The 16,678-nt window shown below is 40.3% G+C and overlaps 1 protein-coding gene across 13 annotated transcripts in view; it reads left to right on the top strand.

Moving 5' to 3' along the window:
- Nucleotides 1-16,678, top strand: part of magi2a (membrane associated guanylate kinase, WW and PDZ domain containing 2a) — a 199,777-nt gene that overhangs the window by 100,775 nt on the left and 82,324 nt on the right. Inside the window, exon 1 of one of the 13 annotated variants that reach the window (XM_034864010.1) lies at nt 16,454-16,678. This exon is cut by the window's right edge and continues 231 nt beyond it. The exons of the other annotated variants lie outside the window; for them this stretch is intronic. The gene's annotated coding sequence lies outside the window, so the exon portion shown is untranslated. Of the gene's footprint in view, nt 1-16,453 lie in introns of those variants that run through there. 13 annotated transcript variants of the gene reach the window in all.

Raw genomic sequence — 16,678 nt, 5'->3', positions numbered from 1 at the left:
CTTAAAAATCACGGAAAAATATACTCTTAGAACTTGTTGGAGAATTGTCAGGTTTTTCCAAGTCCCAAAGTAATCAACACTCGACAACACAATGGCTACATTGCAAACTGGAACTGCTAATAGGTAATTCTGCAAACATTTACATATATATATATATATATATATATATATATATATATATATATATATATATATATATATATATATATATATATATATATATATATATATATATATATATATATATATATATATATATAAAACCTTTTCACGTTATATATTTTTTTTTACATTACTAGATGGGGGTTTGGTTGCCTTGACTTTTCCCTTGGGGATCAAAAAAGTATCTATCTATCTATCTATCTATCTATCGCTTGTCTTTTATAAAGGGGGCCCCGGAGTTTCACTTTGAAAACCCCCGTTAGAGACCCAATAAAAAGATAATCAACACATTAAATGATGGTGTGAATCTCTAGTTGCAGCCCTAGATAAGACACTGTGTAAAGCAGTTAAATACAAGAGTATAAACCTTTTAACAGCTCCAATAAATATCACGGTCACTGTACATTAATTCAGTCAATTAGCTGAATCTTTGTTTATAAGTCAATTCCGAACACAAGAGGCAACGCGGTTTAGCGAGAGCTGCAAATCTGCACAATTGAGATCGTGAAAAGCAAACCGTCCCGAAGTTTGTTTACTCTTTCATACTCTGTTATTTGATGCAGTCGTCTTACGCTGAATCTCAACTTTACTAGAATCCTTCTTTGTGTTCTTCATCCTCTGTATGTCCGCCTGTCTTCTCCCTGACATATTTCCTGGAGGGATTGTGGGAAGCTCGGATTGATCTACAGCGCTCGCTGTGTGGTCAGCCCCAAAGGAAATGTTTGTGTAATAGCTTCTTTACGAGTGCTGTCAAAGCAGATGAGGATCCAGCGCTGTCGGCGGCCAGCGTGAACACTGTCGACAAGCCCCAGCAGGAAACGCTAAGCCCCTTTTAACCCCTGCCGCTATGTCACTTCCATTTGCTCCTCTCATTAATTCAACATGACCGTGTTTTTTTTCCTTATGGTGACTCATAAACTTCAATTTGGCAAATTGTGTGGCTCTTAATTTAAGCATGGACCCATGAAATATACATGTGTGGGAATTTAGGTCCTGGGTTATGTATGATTGCTATGTTTGCAGCTGCTACTATAAATGATTTACATTTAAAGCTAATAGTTTCTCAGCAAACATGCTCTTGTTCCTCTCATGGCTTCCGTTGGTGTCATCTGTCTCTCCTTCCTCCTCCATCTTTCACTCCCGCGTGCTTACGAACTGGACTCCTGATTCTTTCCCCTCAAATTCCGTGTTCGGGTTCAGAAATCTTCAACGGCCGACTGCTTGTTCGCCATGCTGAATCATTTTCTGCCGTAAAAAGGCTGAAAGCACAACACCGAAATACTCGCAACTAATGTTTTCCCTTCTCGTCCTCTTATCTCTGTTGTTGCTCATCCGCTTTGCGACTGTATATTTGGTCTTCCTCTTGTCGTAATCTCCCTCCCCAATATTTATTTTCTTCATCTCCGTTACTTCCTCTTGTTCTCTTTCCTCTTCCTGACAACTCGAAGTTGATGGTAATATACCAGTGTAGTCTTGCCATGGCTCCATCCATCCCTCCACATCAAAGCCTCACTTGTTCTCCAGCTCGCTCTTCTTCATGGTCTATAACTCTACCCTCTCTTGTTGACAGAGAGATGCTGTTAAGTGTGCGTGCGTGCATACATAGTTAAAGGGACTTCTCTGTCTTCATTTGCATACCCTGAAGGACCGGTCCACAGACATTCGAGATGTTTGACTTCCGTGGCCAACGGTGGATTTGCCATGTAGTTTCCAGGCAAAATGGCAATCAGTCAACATTGTTTTTCATGGCAATGCTAGTTTCCGAGACCCACATCAGAAAGAAAAAAGTGGTGTGCTTATGTAGTCAGGAAGCTTTGAGGCTTTCATTAGCTTTCCCTGAGCTCAAACACACCATAAGAAAATGAAAGAAGTGTTTGGTAAAGTAGAGGCAGCCTGGGTAAAAGCAGGCTGAGCAGCGTTTGTGCTTTGTTGATGTCATCCTCCAAGCATAATTCATGCATAGTGAAATCTAGGACATATTCTTAGTCTCTTTTCAGCCAGTCCAGATAGCAGCGTATTTACAGTGTACAAACCAGGAGTTACAATAACATGCTGCCTGTCTGCTGCTCTCCAAGTCAGGAGAGATCATCGCCTCTGTAGTCTGGGCTCAGCACTTTATCATGGTAGAAATTAATCTTCAAAGAGTTTTTCTTTTTCCATGTCGGAAAGTAAACTACATTAGAAATTATACACACTGTTCGCTTCAAAGAATGTTCATTATGTTCCTTCTTCTTGAAGCAAGTTTGAAAGTCAGATCTCAAGATATTCTCACCCTGTTATGGCTTTTCATGCTACTCAAGCTGATCATTTCCTGACCTTGAAACACACACAGATAGTTCAATTCAATCCACATCCCGTATGATGCAAGACTGTTAGGGGAGGCAAAATGAATTACACATGAAGCTATGATGATTGCATTTCAATATCACCAGACATTTAAATTCAACTTGAGGGACCACTTCATTGATATTTACACCCTATCCCTTTGCATTTTCCCACTAGGGGCCAGTCTGGACTCTTAACTTCATTTGGTGTGACATTTTCGATCATGTGCCATGATGCCGTGATTGGAATACTTATATAAAAGATATTACATACATTAATAATGTGATTGCTGAGAAGATAAGGATTGTTAATGGAAGCGTATCGCCAGTGGAATAATATGGTACAAGCACATAGCACACAAACTGTGTTTATTTTTTTATTTCATTTTATTTATTTATTTTATCAAAGTTGCAACACCCTTATTATTTATGAATGCACCAACCACCAAGGCAAATTCGATGTAAGTCTACAGCTTACTTTGGCAATAAACCCGTTTCTTATTCTGACTGACAGAGCCCCGGTGCCGCTGAAAAAGAGCCTTGGAAAGAAACTTGTTTTGGTGGAACGTGTGAATGTTAAAAGTTTTTTTTTTAAATCGTGCAACAGAAAACTCAGATTGGACACATAGTCTAGCTGGCTGTCTGGATTTATCCTGCAGAACTCTGAGGAGCAGTTAACCCATAAATCAACTAGAGTTAAAAAAAGATTTACAATACAAAGAAAGCGCAAGGTAAAGGACATCCATCCAAAAAGTAATTCATGATTGTCACCAACGTTTTGTACATTCATGGTCTCCAAAGGATAATTCCTGATTACTATCTTCTAGCACCACTATGAGTTAATTTATGACCAAAATATCTGCAAAACCAGTTATGTTCAAGCTAGCCTCTGCTGAGCTAATTTGCAAATGTCAGCATGCTAAACTACAATGGTGACCATGGTTGACGTTATACTGTACCTGCAAAACATCAACATGTTGGCATTGTCATTTAGAGCATGGTAGCATCAAAGCACTGATGTACAGCCCCATAGAGCTTCCAGCATGCCTATCATGCTTGTACATGGATTAATTTTTCAGTCCATGAAATGTCAGAAAATAGTGAAAAATTCATCATTTCCCAGAGCCCAAGTTGATGCCTTCAAATTTCTCATCAAAATAGTTTTCTGTTGATGGACTATATTGTTTCCTTGCAGACATCGGTACAGGATGTACTGTGTTTATTCTCTTTTTTAAGCACTGCCAAATGTGAAGAATTCCATTTTAAAGTATCAACTGTTGTTCACAGTTGCCAAGACGGTCCCAATTGCGTACTCTACATTATGTTGTTTCTTTCTCACCAGCTCTTTAACACTCACATAAAAGTACACAAACGCACACATTTAAGCATATTCTTCCAAAGCTGGGGCCTTTGCACATCCACACTGGCACACTCGATAGCAGCAGCAGACGGATATGAAGGCTTGTTTAACTTTGCTCATAAAGCCTTTCGGCACGTCAGAAGCAGTCGTTGTATCTTGCTTAAACAGGAACGGGCTAGCTCTACACATATGCTTTTACACATGCACACACACACTTAACTAAATTATCATGGCAGAAGCAGGCCCACACTGACACAGCATGTTACAATCATAGTGACAGATGCTTTCCCAGGAGCAAACAGGATGGTAGAGTGCAAATGAAGACCAGCGTAGTGTAAAAGCACAGCAACAGTGGTTTTATATGGACAATGCCTGGGGAGAAAGAGAGCTTTATCGGGGCTGTAGGGTGGATTAAACTAACGAAACTGGGTTGGAGTAAGATGTGTGATACGTTTGGAACAGATACGTCACACTCCCTCTCTATTTTTGTCTTTATATGTCTTGTTCACTTGCCGTCCACCGCCCTTTTCTGCACTCAAATCCACACACACCTCCTGCTCAATAAGAGATCAAAAGGAGGGGAAGCAATGAGAAACCAGTTCTCCTCCCCTCTTTGTCTCTCTGTCTCTCCCCTCTCTTCCTTTTCAAGGTTGTTTGTGTATCTCTCCTTGGCAGTCTCTGTGAGTACTCTCCCCCATTCCACAGAATGTATATTACAAAGCCTTTAGCCTGATGTAGATTAATGAAAAATAATGAGAGAGGGGCCCATAAATATGCATTGCCTTCCTACTGGGATAAGCATAATGTTTTTTTACCTCACAGTAATGACGTGCATGCTTAACACCAATTTTGTGACAGTCCTTTATTAATCAATTTGTGCAGAATAATCGACAACAATGTTGAAAATCAAACCGCCAATCACTTGGTTGTTTCAGCTTGTCAGATGTAAGGATCATGTTTCGGTTCCGCATTTTGATAAGACTTCTGTTAGATTGTGACAAAATAAGCTATTTAAAGATGGCCCCTTGGAGTCTTGGGAATTGTGATGTTGTTATTTCTGATATTTTATAGAGTAAGTGACATGTTACATTACAATTACAAAGCGTTTGCCTTGTAATCTGTACAAATCATTACCCAAAAGCTGCTGCAATAAAATGTACTTGAAATCCGTTAGCTCTACTGATGCTGCTACTTTGCAGTTGTTGTTTTTTTGCTCTGCTTTAACTAAATTTGCAGTTACACAAAGGCAGATTCAGATTTACTTATGCAAGATACAGTGACAATTCCATTTGAATTGAATTGGATAAAATGAAATACACACTTTACCCCTCTTCAACTCCCACTTGTTTCCTCCTCTCTTTCATCTCCCCTGGTATATCCCCAAATTCTTCCTAATTAGTCTCCACTGTTACTCTGGCCTTTTGTATAACTTTTTGTGTTGGAAAGAGATCAGTGCAGCACAGGGACTAGGAGTCGCCACAGGGAGAAAAAACACAAAGAACATCAAGGCCAAGATTCTGTACATCAAGGGCACAAGATGCCTACAGCGTGAGCAGGAAAGAGACCTCGTGCGCATGTTTTCATTAATTTGAGTGCTCACCTTTGCGCCTCGTTTCCTCTTTTTTAGTTTATTTATCCCGCTTATTTTCTTTGTTTTCTACAATATTGTTAATTCATGTGAATAAATAACCATGCATTCACACTAATAACATAATAAACATGTATTCATATGTCACTAATTTAATTTTAAACCGAGTTTACCTATAAGTAGTTGAATTACATTGTTAGTGCTTTAATTGTGTGCCACTGTCGCACTGTTGCTTGCTCTGGAGGAAACTACTAGAACTGTTGGGTCCTTGTAAATTCTGGAGTGTGGTCTATCTGTATAGTGTCTTGAGATCACTCTTGTTATGAATTGATACTATGAATAAAATTGAATTGAATTGGTCTGATATTATTTTTTATAAAAACAACAGGTATTCACTTAATTAAGGTAACAGTAGACTTCCACTTACAGACAGAACCCTGTTTTTAATATCAGTTATGGGGGAATGTTTTCGCAATAGCCGTTAAATGTAGTAACATTTTAGTAGTTATCTTACTTTTCAGTATTTTCATCGTTTTTGGAGGTACCTATGCACAGTGGATTTATAAGAAGTGAAGGAGCATGTCAGCGTTACTGTTGTTGTAGTCTATATCCACCAACTTGCACTTCCAGGATTGCTCCGTTGCTGCAGGAAATTCCGCCGGACGACACTCTTTTTTTCGCCAGATGTGCGTTACCTTCCGCTTTCTTCGTGTTATACCATGGTAAACTGTTCCTCTGATCTCTGCAGGGTAAATCCAGACAGCTATCTAGACTATCTGTCCAATCTGGGTTTTCTGTTGCACGACTAAAACAACACTTGAACGTACACATGTTCCACCAAAACAAGTTCCTTTCCGAGGCTATTTTGCAGAGGCACCTTGGCTCCTTCCAACTCAGTGCCACGCATGACTACTCAAAAAGGCCATAAACCAGAGCACGCTTTTCTGCCATCTTGGAATGCCGTGTGGACTAGCCAGACTCTTCTTTGCAGCACTGTGGAGGAAGGTCTGCCAAAGCGAGACTGCTGTTGTTTAAGCTCATTGATATCAGCCTCCCTGTCGACTGTTTCCTGTCAAACGGCCACAATCACCGCTTAAATAAGTGACTGCATTGCTACTGCAAACTGAACATGTACTACTGCTGCTGTTTCACATTTAAGTTTTGCATGCCAGAGGGGGGCTTATTGCAAAGCCGCACTTCATGTTACCACGGTAACCACAGGTGTCATCAAATCAACCGGGACTGAGTCTTCATGATTGTACCTTTTAAAAACATTTTTTTTCTGTTAATCTGTGAATTTCATGATGAATCATGGCAAGAGTTTTGGCCCTTTTGTTTACATTCCAACCATGGATTGTGCCTTTTAAATAGGTTTGACTTCAGGGGAAACCTAACAAGAAAATGAGGAAGAAGCGTGGTGACCAACACCATTTAGGATTAAAGGTATTTTTTGGATGCAGTACGATTAACATACATTTAAAGCTAACCGGTCCAGCACTTATAAGACGTAATGGATAATATACTTGTCAAGTCAGATACGAATATTGTTAAAAGTGAACAGTTAGGAGCTCTCCAGCAGCACATCTCACAGGAATGTTGATGCATGCAGTCTATTGGATTGTATTAAACTCCATCTTATTTTGTGTTTTCAACTCCAGGCTTTCAGTTTAACTAGTTTCTCTGAGCCTGTCAGCCTGCATGGTCTCTAGGGAAGACTGTTTAGCTTTTTCCCACCTATCCATCACTTTTTTAAGGCTGTTCCTAGCTGTCACTCAAACGGGAAACCAACCAGCATAACGTGCTGTCACATTCTGCCGACCTGGTTTATACTTTCTGGATAATCAGGCCAGGTGTGAAGGATGTTGTGTACTCATGCCCTGCCCCTCCTCGCCGTCACGTCCCCTCACTGTAGATTTGTCTCGGGAGAAAGAGCGTTTTGGCATCTATGGCAGTGATGTCACAGCAGTGATGTCACCATAATTTGATTTATTCTCACTCCAACATCATTTTTTAGATGAGTTTTTTTCTGTTAAAAATAAATATTTGTAGTTGTTAATCTGTCAATGTTTTTCTTTTTTTCAACAAGTGTTTTTATCTATAACTAGTGTAGTTTCGTCAAGCCCGAGCTAATGTATTCTGATTGCTTGTTTTGTCAGCCAGCAATCCAAAACCGTGTAGTGTTAATGTTAACATGCATGTGTAATTCACCTTTGTTGTCATTGGTTCTACACTGTTTGGTATAAACGCAGCACTTGTTCTTAGTAGTCATGCAGTGATAAGCATAATATTTTATACATGTAATTTAATACCTTAGTTACTTCATGTAATCTTGACTGCTCAGGTATTGCGGTCCCTTTAACTGTTCTGAATGCATGATGCGTGGTTTTGTTGCCGGCAGCGCATTTTTCCTGTAATAATAAATGACGCCCATTTGTGTGCTCAACATGAGAAATTGTCTTAATTTACTGCAGTTTCCACAACCCAAAGATTATGAGAAAAGCAGCAAGACTTAGCTCTTAAGATGCCGGAACCGGCAAATGTTTGGCATCTTTGCTTAAAGTATTAATTCAACAATTTAGGGTAATATGCTTATTCACTTTCTTTCCCAGACTAAGTTGAGAACAACGATTACGCTGCTTAGCTTAGCTTAGCTTACCTTAGCATGACAACTAGAAACCGGGGGAAAAGCTAGCCTGGCTTTGGCAAAATGTGAAAGAAATTCACCTACCAGCACCTCTAAAGGCATTAAACACATAGTGTCTTGCTTTGTGTAATCACACTAGCTGTTTCACCATGCTTGTAGTGTTTATGCTAAGATAAACGAACTGCCAACTTTCTCATATTTACTGAATGGACATAATCGGAACAACTTTAGCCCTGTGTTAAAGTTGGAGTCTGCATTGGCCATCTAATGCATGCAAACACACATTCCTAGTTGATTCTTTTGTAATGTGAACAACGTATATCTACTGTTTACTTCATGACCGTTGGGAAGAAAGATAACATAGTTGCTGCCGTGATCATTTCCCTAGAGAATTTTGTTTGTGAGTTTTGGCATCTGATAAGCCTTTAAACACATTAATCTCTTTCTCCAAATTGGCTTCCTGCTTCATATTTCATTGTCTCACTGTTATTTTGTTGGGTCTACTCTCTTTTCTTGCCTATTTTTCCTTATCTATTCTTGAGCCTCTGTCTGGTCATGGCAGCAACATCCACACTGCCAACGGAAGAGAAATCATCAGGTCTAATATCTCTTTGGTGACCATTTATTGATCAACATCATGTTGCATCTCTGAGGTGGAAATGAGCTGTCTGGTCTCTTGGGATTCAGGAAGCACAAGTCCCATGATGCTCAGCGCTATACCACCCCCTCACAGGATTATAAGTGATAAAGAAAGATTCCTGGCTAACACTTAGTTATCCTTGACACTCACACACATTCACACATTGATGCACTGATTATATTCATACCCCATTTTTCTGTAAAAACTGTTTTTTTCTGGCATTTATCACCATTTCCTCTACTTTCATAAGAACGTGACATTTTGTTATTCTGTGCCTTTTCAACTTCCTTCTTCGGCTTCCAATTATCATCCATCACCAGCTCTTAATAACTTCATTCTGAATCAATAATACAAAACGTATTATTTCACTCCTCCATTCCTTCATCCTCTTTAAGTCTCCGTGTAACTGTCTTTCTATTTTACCCTTCCAAGACATTAAGGTCTGGGCAGATACACTCATAAACAAACAATAATGGATGCCCCATCTCCAGGGGAAAAATATCAGTTTCTGGGAGGGTGTTTTTCTTCCTTTCCTACATATTTTATGTATTTTTGCCTTGTTTTTCTGCAGGCTGTTTTGAGTTGAGGGACGTAGTGCTCTGAGGGTCCGTGATAAGGGTTTTCCATCGGCTCCACGCAGGGATGGGCTAGATAGGTGAACACTAAGCTGCGCGCCGCATGGTTATCTGCCAGCAGACACACACAGACCTAGTTTTCATACGCTATTGATACACACTTACACAATACAACATAATGTTGAATAATGAGTAATAAACACAGCAAGGGCTCATTATTATTGTTTTTTTTAAGGCTAATGCCAATATTATTAAGTGGCTATTTGGAATCATTTGTTAATTGTATGTTTAATGATGGTCTTATACCACTGAGAATTGACAACACCTCTATCAAAATGAACCTAAAATAACTCAAGCAGAACATACACCAGAGACTTCAACACTTTCATGTGGAGAAATGTCATCGTTAGCAGTAGATTTTGTAATTGAATGGTCAGCCCAGTGAAGACAGTTTGCAGCCGTTTAATGTTGCATTAAAAGTCTTAATGCCGATTTACTTAGCCTCCATGAGCATATCCACAGATTTAAATGAATTTCTTTCGTCCAAAATGTTTCTGTTATACAGTACGTGGTGTGACTGGGCCTGTTGTCTGCTTGGACTCCCAGCCGTTGCAATGTAATCCAAACACGACTCAGAGAGAACTAGAACAGTAACAACGGGGTCCAAGCATCCCCGCGCAAGTCGGCCCCCACGACCCGGGGAGCACACTAAAGCGGGACCCAAAGCAAAATGGGGGGGGGGGCAAACGTCGTAAATATGGAGAGGTGCACGTAACACTACGGATTAATAGCACAATAACCCAAAAAACTGGATACAAAACCATGATAAAATGGCCCAAAATTGTATATGTTGTATGTAAATGTATGGTACAAAGAAGATGTGTTGTATTTTATTGCTCAGAGCATTTAAATAACCCATTGGTAGCTGTTCACTGTATTTGCGTGGCAATGGATAGCTAAGGAAACAAACCAGGTGAGCCATAAAATATGATCCGAAACACTTTTTTCCGATCACTCGAATGCAGCACGAATACCCAATCTCACCATGTTAACAAGGGGAAAATAATTTGTGTATACGCCACGTGATTTGGATATGCTTCAAATATCAATGTTTTCTTCTTTGGTATCAAGTATCATAACATTGGGCCAAAAGACCTACAAACTGAGCCAAAAACAAAACCTTGGCAGAGGTTAATAAATCGAAACGTCTATAGGCTCTGACACACCAACCTGACGGCCAACTTTTGAGTTGGTCAAAAAAATGGCTCTGAACACTCCGAAGGGACGGCGACTTGATCATTTATTCTGCGCATGCGCGAGAAGTAATACGTCTTAAGAACAGCAGCCTGCGCTAATCTGTATTGTCGCCAAAAAAATGAAAACTGGCAGCGGATTGGTCAAATGCGTCACGTGGGTCTGGCTGCTCCCAGATTTTACAACCGAGCATAATGGCGGCTCATTCAGAATACGATCTAAAAAATGCAAATAGGTCACCGAAACGGGTTTCTGAAAAAGGTTTAAGGAAGAAATAGTACATCTGGTTGCTAAATTTGTCTTTATTTAAGATCAACGAAGATCAGTTTAAAAGATTTTTGTCCGATTTGAGAGCCGTTTGTCACATTAACATAAGTGCACTGATTTGCTAATCAAGGGCTAGAACTCCACCAGTCAGATTGGTCATTGAGTTCAACTACCCGCCCTCCGATCCAGCAAGTGAGCTCGGCCAAACTGAAGGCCAACAGAGGACGGCACGGAGCACACCGAACAGACTCGAGTCACTGACCTCGCCAGACTGTCCGATGGCCGATTATCGCAATGGTGCGTCAGTGCCTTATAGAAACCTCTCAAAGACTGCAGCATAATTCACTTTTTCACACATGATTTGAATCATCAGTATGTTCCTGTTCATCAATTTAACAAATTGTGTACTGTATGCAGATCAGTGGAGAAGTACAATGGACAGTATATTTATGTAGTTACAGTATATACCTTAACAACAACATTCATACATGGACAGTTACACTTTTAAAGCCTTTCCTCCCACGGACGCACACAAACAATCACTTGTGTATACTTTGTAAATTTTACGCACATTCATCCGACCCACCTGCCATTCAGAAGTGTGTGTGATTTCCGGCTTTGACATACGTGCAGTCAATGCTCCCCATTTAGCCGTCAATAGCGCTAACACAAGGAGGCAGATTAATGCGCTGGTTTTCCAGCAGGTGGGAGATGAAGAAAGGTTAACATAACAGGAGTGATGAATGAATCACTTTGAGCACCTTAGTTTCGTAATACTCTGCCAGTGTGGCTGTAATGGTGTTTGGTGCCACTCAGAAATTGTCCTTTTGTCTTTATCAAAATGGATTCTATTTTCGTCTCGCCCTTCTTGCTACACTGCCGTGCCGTACGAATGTGTTGCATATGCTCAAATGTGATAAAGTGTATTTAATTAAGCCACAGCCAGATGGTTGTGCTGGTGATTTTATGCCGCCGTATGTTTTATCGCACACACTGTAACCTTATAATGCCTTTCAGTGTTGTGGCAGTGGGGTGAATGTCATGCTTTTTATCACAGGAAAAGGTGTGTGGTGCTACAATTCTGTCTTGTTCGCTGCTGTTCTTCCTGATTTCATGCTTCCTTTCTTTTACAGAAGCCACTTTGTATTCCTGAGGTAGTACAAACACACAGGTGATTGAGAATTCTCTAGACTCCCGGAGAGAAACATACGTTCCGCTGGAGTCATCACACCGGCTTCCTTTCTTTCAGTTATACGCTCCGACTGCTGCTTTGAAGTGTTTCTGACATTTTATGCTTGGAGCTGCATAGGACGGCACCTACCAGTTGATTACATTAAAATTTCTCGATTAATGGTTTCACAGGAGAAATGACAAGCTGGAATGAGGGGTACTTGGCATTTTTTGCTTAGGAAATATGTCAAATGATTACCACAAAAAGCGCTGATCATCGTTTCAACTCTAGATCTTAATGATTTTGATGGATCTCATGTTGTATTCACATCACGGGGTGCAGAATGTGGGGAGCACAGCCATTTTTAAGACTAGTGAGCATTGACGTGATTAGACAGCTAGTGGAGTTGATTTGTGGGAGTGTTAATAAAAAAACACTTTACGTGGTTAACGTAGCAGTACTGTATATTGATTACATAAGTTTATTAACCTTGACAAATGGACTTGGCTGACATGATGAGGCATTATTGTTTGTGTCTTCTATTTTTTTTGTTTGGATTGTCCATGTCAGATTTAGTCTCTAGGTTTCCCAGTGCTCCGTGGGATTTCTGTTTTGATGTGAACGGTACTGTTATTAATGACAGGAGCGTTGTATCAGACATCTTTTGGAAAATGTGTTGTCTAATCATCTAAGCCATGTGGGTGGTGATGGACTGCCCTGCTGTTGTTTTTTGTCTTCATGATGAGCACAGGTGTAAACAAACAGTTTTTTTGCTGCTGATGTATGAACTGTCAGAGCAGCTAGAATGACCTCACATTACATGTCCATTCTCACCTGGACAGGTGAGTGACCCATCCATCTACTGTATGTTTATAGTGCCATTACACCCCTCTCTCTCTCTCTCTCTCTCTCTCTCTCTGTCTCTCTCTCTCTCTCTCTCCTCTGTATCAGTCCTCTGTCTATCCGTAGGGGGTGTGTCTCTTTGTATTTATTGTCGTTAAGCTGCCTACTGTTCTCCCATCATCCATTCATCCCCGTGACTGTGCCACTGTCTTTTTTTATAGAGTTCTTCTACATATATTATTCATTTGATTGACTCCCCCTAATCGCCTCACAAGTGGCAAAAATTAATCATTCCAGAAATCCCATCATTTGCATTCTGTTCGGGGAGTTTTGGTGTCTGTGCTTAGGGAATCAGAGCGTTTCTTCCCCATTTGGAGCTTTGCATTAGACAGGGGAGCCATTTAGAACAGGTGTATGCCAGAAGAGAGTCACCGAGAGCAAGGGAGGGTCACTTTGCCCACAGCCAAAAAATCAATGATGCTGGATATTCAAGACCAGTCTATGGTTTTTATGGTGGCACATTAAAACCCCATCGAAAAGGTATATATGGCATTGAGATGATTTCTCTGTGGGTGAAATTGGATTACGCCTAGTGGAAAACTGAAAGTCTGGCCTTTTTCACTCTCTCCTCCTCTCTCTGTCTCTCTCGCTTTGCCCCTTGCTTGCCTCACCCACCCTTCAACCATTAAACTCTATAGAAAGGGAAACCTAATTACATAGCTGAAAGTGGCCATAGTGAGCACTATTAAAAGGATCCAATTAACGTGCGGCGCTAGCAGCAGCGTTCTGGTGAGGGATTATTTGTGGAGGCGGAATTTGATCGGTCGCACTGAGAGAGAGAGTTGTCCATTGGCCGAGCAATCTGAGATGGATAGTGAGTGGGAGGGGCAATCCTAGTAATTGGATACTGGATTAATGGATAGAGTGGATGTGAAAGACTGACAGTGTGTGTGTGAGTTTGTTTGTGTGTGTGTGTGGGTGGGGGGGGGTATGTAAATGCATGCACTGCTGTTTTAATTTTATAAAAGTTAATTTAGTTAGGAGTCACTGTGTTGTTACTGCAGAGGACTGTTAGAAACAAATAACAAATAAAAAACTGTAGCTTTTGATGATCGCACTTCCAATTTCAACTCCTGCACATTACATTTTGCAGGTAAAGTCTTATTTTGTCTTGTGTTCTCAAGGGGAATTCAAAAAGTTCAACGGAAAAATAATTAAGGGCAATTTTACAGCTCAAGGTGACAAAAGTGGTTCACTGTTGTAACTATTCCACTGGTTTTCACATGTTCAATCTTTAAACGCAAAATCTTATGAAAAAATATATGTATTTTTGCCCATCATTTCTGAAAATTATAATAACATACATACGCCAAGTAAGATCTGGCAGACAGAGATGGTTATTTAACATATGCAGTGTTTGTCCCATATAAATTATCATAATTATTACCTTTCGACTTTCAAACTGCGTTCATGCCAACATCTAAGTCATAATTTCAGTCAATATTGGTCTGAATGCTCAGATATGTCTGTCTGGAAGCTTAATAATACAGAAGGGCTTATTACCCAAACGACCCCTAAGGAGTGACCACTGACAGGGAAAGCTACAACTAAGAGTTATATCAAATTAGGTTGTTGTTATTTTTGTTTTGGTGTTAATGTTTACCAGTTCAATGATTTGAGTCATGTGAATCCATCACGGATAATTAGCCTGTTAGCATTTCATGTTGCAGTTCAGTTAGTTACAAAATATATGCTTCCATCTCAAACCTTTGTGCTGAGTGGGACTCACTGAATGGGACTTTATGTGTAGAAGAACAAATGACCCACGTAACTAGCCCACTTATTTAATTCAAATAAAACAACAAAATACTCATGCAGTAATTCTTGTAGACAAAAGGTAAAGGAAAGGTTTCCGACATTCATTTTGCTTCTGACAAACCACCTAGCACCTCCTCACTCCTCTCCATCCTTAAGTCCACCTTCAGATGAGCGAGTCTATCTGGACTCAACCTTCATTGTTATGTACGGAAACATTTTTTTCCGTAAACTATTGTTTACGCTGAAAGTTTAGTTTTTTCCCCACTCTTAGCGAGTAAAAAGGAGGAGGATGATCCTTCAATAATTTGCAGTCATTTAATAAAAAGAATACCATTTATTATTCATGGCCTTGTATCAGCCTGGCACTTAAAGAAGTTGTCGGACAACTCAGAGAACATTTTAGTTGACTCATTAAATGCATTGAATGCAACACTGACTAAATGAGTGCTTGTTCTTTTAGGTGTCAACGTTGTTCCCCCTGACGCCACGTTCGTTTTTTAAATTGACCACAAGTGCCATAATTAGAGCTTTTTTTTAAGTCACAGAAGTTCCCAAGGTCCCAGCCGAAATCTTATTCACCTGCTTTGGTCTTTCTGCTCACTTTCAGTTTAATTGAATAGATGAAGTGGAGGTTTCTTGCAACAGACCACAGCTTGAGGATGAAATACGGGCTTTTTGTCTCTTTGCTCATGGCTTAAATATAGGCCCAAACTTACTTTTTCCAGGGATTTCCTGTTTCTAGGATAAACTGGCTTTACACTCCCAAATGACTTCAGGTCTTGCATCATATTTATCAAATGTGGCCATTTTCTTTATATGAAAAGGGATCCAGTCGGTTGTATCCATGGTGTCGATGGTAACAGTGAAAACAGGAATTGGCTAATTCATTCTTTTTCAGTAATCAGACAAACAAACAGACAAACAAAATCTCCTTGGCCGAGGTAATAAATACGACAAACAACAGGAGTGACCAAATCCAGGGAAAATGGTTTTACACTATCTTTCAGTTTTTTGACAGTTAAATTCCACAACACAGAAATAATGGCATGCTCCTTCAGTTGCAATCTCTGACCTCTCTAACAGTAGAGGTAAGACTTACTAAGAGCTTTTTATTCACATTTACACACACATTTTACAAAACCACTCACACACAAACACACACACGCACACACATACAGCCGCTGTAGGTCCAGTGGCAGGAGAGGGGCAGAGGTGATGGATGGCTATATGAGATAGCTTAGCTTTTGGTATTAAAGGGCCAAGAGGTCTCAGTATGAGGTGATTACTTCCATGTGGAGCGTGATTATTCCAGCCGCTCTGACCCAGTGGGCTGTTGGTTCAAATCCCTCACTTATTGATACTGAAAACCAATTGGCTCTCCTGACGTTGCAGCTGTTAACACTGGAGGGTTGAGAGGGTAGATGGCGTTTGATAAAAAGCAGAGTTGGAATGGGGGTTGATGGGAGTACATGTTAGGTGGTTGTTCTGGCAGGACGGCCAGTCTAAGACTTTGGGCTAGGCAGTCCATCACAACTGTTATAAATGAACAAAAACCACATGGGGTGTCCTGAAAAACAGATTGTGTCATAGGGTGGTAATGTGCCCAAGCCAGTGTGGCCTCGGCTGGTGGGGATTAGGCTGACAAAGCAGCACATTCACATCCCTGATCACTGCACACACACCCTGAAAAACACCCACCCCAGGGCCACATATCCAAACAGATGACATCAGCGTTCACTTAATCTCTCTATATCTCTGCCCTCTCTTTCTCTTCCCTCTTCTTATTCTCTCTTTGTACCTGCACATTGTTGGCTGTGTGTGCGTGTGAATGTGTGCTGCAGTCCTTCTTAGATTCAGAGGAAAATTGGAGTAGCTGCAAAGAAAATGAAACGGCCTTCTTGTGTTTTCGCAAATATCTTTTTTTGGGGGGGATCTCGTAACACTCACTCAGCTGTTACTTGTCAAGATTCTCCTCCACAGCTCTGAATTATTAGTGTGTTTGGCTTTTTGATTCTTCTTCTTTTTCTTCATT

This window comes from Etheostoma cragini, chromosome 23 (assembly GCF_013103735.1).
Source record: "Etheostoma cragini isolate CJK2018 chromosome 23, CSU_Ecrag_1.0, whole genome shotgun sequence".
Taxonomy (NCBI): Eukaryota; Metazoa; Chordata; class Actinopteri; order Perciformes; family Percidae; genus Etheostoma; species Etheostoma cragini.
The sequence above is the reverse complement of the archived record's forward strand: the minus strand, read 5'-3'. Positions and strand labels throughout refer to the sequence as shown.